The following is a 6,165-nucleotide window of genomic DNA, read 5'->3' on the forward strand; positions in this document are numbered from 1 at the left end:
TTTGCATGAATGTGTGTGTGCTGTCATGGGGCTTGGGTACAGCATGTGCCTACAGGTACCTGAAGAGACCCACAGAGGGCACAGGAGGCTGTGAGCCAACCCACGTGGGTGCTGGAAACAGAATCCTGCTCTTCTGTCAGATCTGCAAGGGCTCTTAACTGCTGAGCCATCTCTTCAGTCCCTTACCAGAGATAAATAATACAAGCGGGAGCTTGAGGGTCCAGAAAGAGGAGCTCATGAGAACGTGATACCCAGCCGGGCGTGGTGGCACACGCCTTTAATCCCAGCACTCGGAAGGCAGAGGCAGGCGGATTTCTGAGTTTGAGGCCAGCCTGGTCTACAAAGTGAGTTCCAGAACAGCCAGGGCTACACAGAGAAACCCTGTCTCGAAAAAACAAAAAACAAAACAAACAAACAAACAAACAAACAAACAAAAAGAATGTGATACTCTGCAGGTTTAGGAATGCATGCCTTTAATCCCAGCACTCGGGAGGCAGAGGCAGGCAGATCTCTGTGAGTTCAAGGCCAGCCTGGTCTTCAGAGTGAGTCTAGGACAACCAGGGCTACACAGAGAAACCCTGTCTTAAAAAACAAAAACAAACAACAAAAAACCCAAAACCCCCAAACAACAACAAAACAAAAAAGAAAAGAAAAGAAAAGGAAAGGAAAAAGAAAAAGAAAATGGTATCTTAGATTATGGATTCTGGCATTTTAAAGAGTCTCAGAGAATAAGACATCAAACCATGGTACAGGCTCCTTAAAAGGAAATCCCTGGGACTGTGTCTTGTTTGTTTGTTTGTTTATTTCACTTAGGCCCGAGTGTACTCATCAAGAATAGGCTGGGCCTAATATGGACATATTTCTGTGGAAAAGCTACAATATCTTCAAGGAAGAGGCTCTGAAGGTCCGTGTGTAACACAGCGGATTGGTATGTTGTGGGCAGCTTAGTGTGAGCCTTTGGGAACCAAGTAGAGCTGGTGCCTGATTAGATTTTAAAAGTGAGTCTGCGCGTAATCGTGCACCCCTGTGACCCCAGCACTTGGAAGGCAGAATCAAGGACATCCTTAGCTCTATGGTGAGTCTGAAGCCAGCCTGGGCTACGTGACACCATGGCTACAAAACGCAGCTAGCAGAGCTTAATTAGGGAGCTAGCTCAATTGGTAAGCAATTGCCTTTCAATCAAGTGAGGACCTGAGTTCTAGTCCCAGAATCCAAATCAAAAGGCTAGATAGCTGGGCAGTGGTGGTGCACGCCCTTAATCCTAGCATTCGGGAATCAGAGGCAGGCGGATATCTGTGAGTTCCAGGCCAGCCAGCTCTACAGAGCAAGTTCTAGGACAGCCAGCACTACACAGAGAAACCTCTCTTGAAAAAAAGTTTTTTAAAGAAAAAGAAAGAAAGAAAAAAGCCCAGGTATGGTGGCTTATGCTTGTAATCCCAGCACTGGGGAGATGAAAAGGGGGTGGGGGTCACAGGCTGGGAGATGAAGGGGGCGGGGGTCACAGGCTGGCCAGCCTTCTCAACAAATGTCAGAGTGTCAGAGCAAGACACATCTGCTTTCTGTTGTGATGCCACTGTGACCAAAAGCAACTTAGGGAGAAAGAGGTTTATTTCAGCTTTTAATTCCCAGGGCACAGGATACATGCACATTCCAGTAGTATTTTTATAGAGCCCAAGCTCACCTGCCTCGGGAATTAGCAGTTAGGAAAATGCCCCCACAGAGGTGCCCACAGGCCAATCAGATCCAGGCAGTCCTCCAATTGAGACTCCTTCAGATAATTTTGGGTTTGTGTCAAGTTAATAGCAGAAACTAACACCACCTAAGGTTGATCTGTACACACACACACCCAAGTACACATGCACACACACACACACACACACACACACACACACACACACACAAAGAAAAAAAAAGAAAAGAAAATGAAGCCACTAAACAGAAACCTTGAGTCCTGTGGGAAAACTGGGACAGGGCCCCCTGCAGCACTTTTTGGTGACCTGGGTCTGCCTCTGGGTTTTGGCAAGTGGCCCTTTCTTTTTCCTGTAACAGAATCCACACAACTGTATCGACTCCCCTGCCTGCCTCTTCCCTTCCTTTCAGAAAGCCTTAAGCCGAGTTGCACAACTGACCTCTTAACAGTATTGAGCTGGTTGCAGGGTGGGGTTCCTATTTCTTCAGCCGCTCTGTGGTCACAGAACTATAAAAGACCGAGGGGAACTTTTTTCTTTGTTTTCTTTCTTTGTGTTTTTTGCTTTTCTCTGTGTAGCCCTGGCTGTCCCAGAATTTCTTCTGTAGACTAGGCTGGCCTGGAACTCACAGAGATATGTCTGCCTCTGCTTCCTGAGTGCTGGGATTAAAAGTCATCACCGCCAGTCCAATGGGGGTGAGTCACACACCCCCATTTTTATTTATTCTTCTCTCATATATTACACCCTGACTACACTGTAATCTCTCCTCCTTCTCTTTTCCCCACCATCTTCCCTCTCTCCCAGATCTGCTCCCCTCAACCTTCCTTCAGAAAAGAACAGGCCTAGGGACATCAATGAAATACTCCATATCAAGCTACAATAAGACCTGGCACATATTCTTACATCAAGGCTGCATGAGGCAACCTAGTAGAAAAGTATTGCGTCCCACTCAACCGCAAGAAAGACGCAACCACCGGTTCTTCTACGGCAAAGCTTTTATTGCTTACTTCTCAGGAAGACCCCGACCCCAGAAAATGGAGTCGCTTATATAGCCCTCAGCCATGGCGTTTCAGCACCTGATATGGCGTGTCAGCTCCTGATTCGTTGCTCGCCCATCACCCCATTACTATGCCCTGAGATGGGCAGTGACTAGGAGTGAGTTCACTCTCGCACCTGCGTACAAGGCTTGTTTACTAGTTAGGCACAGCAGAGGCCAGCACCGTCTTATAATGGTGATTGCTCGCAGCTCGCAATTGCTCGCGGCACGGCTCTCCACAGAAAAGGGTCTTAAAGACAGGTAAAAGAGTCAGAGACAGTCCCTGCTCCCACAAGAACACCAAGTTACATAACTGTCTTAGTTAGGGTTTCCATTGCTGTGAACAGACACCATGACCAGGGCAACTCTTATAAAGGACAACATTTAATTGGGGCTAGCTTACAGTTTCAGAGGTTCAGTCCAGTATCATCATGGCAAGGAAGCCTGGCAGGATGCAGGCAGATGCGGTGCCGCAGGAGCTGAGAGTTCTACATATTGACCCACAGACAATCAGGAGAGATTATCTTCTGCAGGAAGCCAGGAGGAGGGTCTCTTCTGTCCTGGGCGGAGCTCAAACATAAGACCTCAAAGCCCACCCTTCCAACAAGACCACACTTCCCAGTAGTGCCACCTCCCATGGGCCAAGCAGATTCAAACCACCACAGCAACCAAAACACATGCAGAGGACCTAGGTCAGATCCACGCAGGCTCCCTGATCTCTGTGACCCCTGGGAGTCCAGGTCAGTTGATTCTTTAGGCCATGTTTTCGTGGTGTTGACCCCTCGGCCTCCTCCAATCCTTCCTCTTTGTCCTCCTCCTCTTCCTCTTCCTAGGGACTCCTCAAGTTTGTGAAAGTCAAAGGACAACTTGTGGGCGTCAGTCCCAGGGATCAAACTCAGCTACAAGTCACAAGTGCCTTTACCCATTAAGCCATCTCACCAACCCAAAATTTTAGCGAGAACTTGTCTCAAAAACCTTGAAAAACCTTGCTGGATCTCATTAGTAGCTAATTAAGGTCATTTGTCCAGCAAATGCTTAGGACCGCTCCTGCTGTGTGCTTAGCAGGGTAATTTCAAGGATTAGGTAATTACAGCCTGCAATTACAGCCTGCAATCCACTTAGACAAGTAGCGAGTCTGGGATCCTGCAGACACCATGCCAATCTCTGCAGCCAGCACCACCAGCAACAGGAACCTCTAAGCTTCCCCCATGCTTCCCAGGAATGCCTTGGTCTAATGCTGTGACAATTCTCCATACCCCACTTCCGACATCCTGAGTGTCCCTGCACACTAGTAGCATCAGGGACAAGAGTCAGCCTGACTGGTCCCATTTTGTCAAATATCAGACAGAACTATCTGGTTTCCTCTTACACCATTTTGCAACACTCCTCAGCCCTTACCCCACCCTGCCTACTCACTCAGCCCTTGAAGCTAGCTCAAAACTGAAATCTAAACTTAAAGGGTTGCTGACGGTACAATCTGTAATTGAGGCTATTTGGGAGGCAGAGGCAGGAAGATAATGAACTCAAGGGCTGCTGGAGCTATAGAGTTGAGTTCAGCCTGGACAATCTAGTGAGATCCTGTTTCAGATTACAAAATAAAAGTGATCTGGGCTGGGTGGTGGTAGTGCACGCCTTTAATCCCAGCACTTGGGAGGCAGAGGCAGGCAGGTTTCTGAGTTAGAGGCCAGCCTGGCTACAGAGTGAGTTCCAGGGCAGCCAGGGCTATACAGAGAAACCCTGTCTCAAAAAACCAAAAAAAAAAAAGTGATCTGGGATGTATCTCAGGGGCTGAGTGCTTATCCAGAATCCTCCGATTGAGGCCTGGAGGTGAGTTTCAGCAGTCGAGTGCTCGCCTAACCTGTACAATGCCTTGGGTTCCAGAAAAAAAGGGGGTGGGAGCAGGGACAGAGGAGAGGAGGGGGTGGAAATGGAGGGAAGGGAGAAGAGATAAAACATGAACTCAGAACCAGGAAAAAGAAACTAAAGTGCCTCCTTTCAAGCTAGGCACAGTGATGCACACCTTTAATCCCAGCACTCAGGAGGCAGAGGCAGGCGGATTTCTGAGTTCCAGGCCAATCTGATCTACAGAGTGAGTTTCAGGGGATCCAGAACGATATAGAGAGACCATGTCTTCAAACATCAAAACAAACCACAAACCCACCTCCTTCCAAACTAAATTCATAGCCAAGAAATAGGGCCAGTGAGAGGGCTCAGTGGGTGAAGATGCTTGCTGCCAAGGTTAACGACCTGAGTTTGATCCCAGGGACCAACTTAGTGGAAGAAGAGAACTAACTTCTCAAAGTTCTTGTGACTTCTACACTCATGCTGTGTCTCCTACACACACACACACACACACAACTTTTCATTAAAAATAAAACGAGGAAAAACCTGTAGCGTAACCAATAGCAGGTAAAGGAGCGGAGCTTCCACAGGACTCTGGTCCCCAGGGTTGCTGCGGCTTGGCCGAGCTGGCTAGGTGGTGCCTGCTTCCTCCTTGGCCACTTGATAAGCTTTTAGAGGCAGCTTCGAGATCTGATAAAGAGGATGACTGCTCCCAGGGGAGGAGGAATTTTCTAAAGTCTTTTCTTCCGTTATTTTTTTTACGTGTACATGTTTTGTCTGCATGTACGTCTGTGTACCCCATGTATGAAGTAACCTCAGAGGCCTGAAGAGGGCAGCAGATCCCCTAGGCTGGAGCTAGAGACTGTTGCGGGCTGCCATGTGGGGGTCCTTGAAATTGAATCTGGGTCCTCTAGAAGAGCAACCAGTGTTTTTTAACCACTGAGCCATCTATCTATCTCAAGAGGAATATTTTTCCAGGGGTACACGAGTGATTGTGCTTCCCTGCTGGACCCTCCAAACCAGCTCTTGGGGCCCATCTGTAGGAGGACATACAACCCTCTTGCTTTCTAAACACCAGACGTGGGCAGGAGACAGCTGAGTGGGTAAAGGCACTACCCTTGGAAGCCTGATGACCCTCGTTTGATTCATAGGACCCACACATGCCAGGGCTCATATTTGTAATCCTAGCACACCTGCAGCAAGATGGAAGAAAGAGAACCATTTGGGAGTCTGTGGGTCAGCCTGTGGGCCAGCCTGTGGGCCTAAAGTCCACTAAGTGAGGAGCAGACACAATAAAAGTCCTGTCTCAGCAGGGTAGAAGGGGAGAACTGATTCCTTCAAGAGTTGTCCTCTGCCATCTATACACTCTCTATGACATACGTGTGCGTACGTGCACACACGTGCACACACACACACTCATGCACAAACACAAAGAGGAAAAAATCTTCAGATACATGGAAAGAAAAACTATTTAAAAAACATCGCTTAAGAGGCAGAGGCAGAGGCAGAGCCAGAAAGATTAGGAGTTCAGCCTAATGACTATACATATAGTAAATTCAAGGCTAGCCTAGGCTATACAAAATTTTGTTTCAAAAACCA

Source organism: Mus musculus, chromosome 5 (genome assembly GCF_000001635.26).
Source record: "Mus musculus strain C57BL/6J chromosome 5, GRCm38.p6 C57BL/6J".
In the NCBI taxonomy this organism is placed as follows: Eukaryota; Metazoa; Chordata; class Mammalia; order Rodentia; family Muridae; genus Mus; species Mus musculus.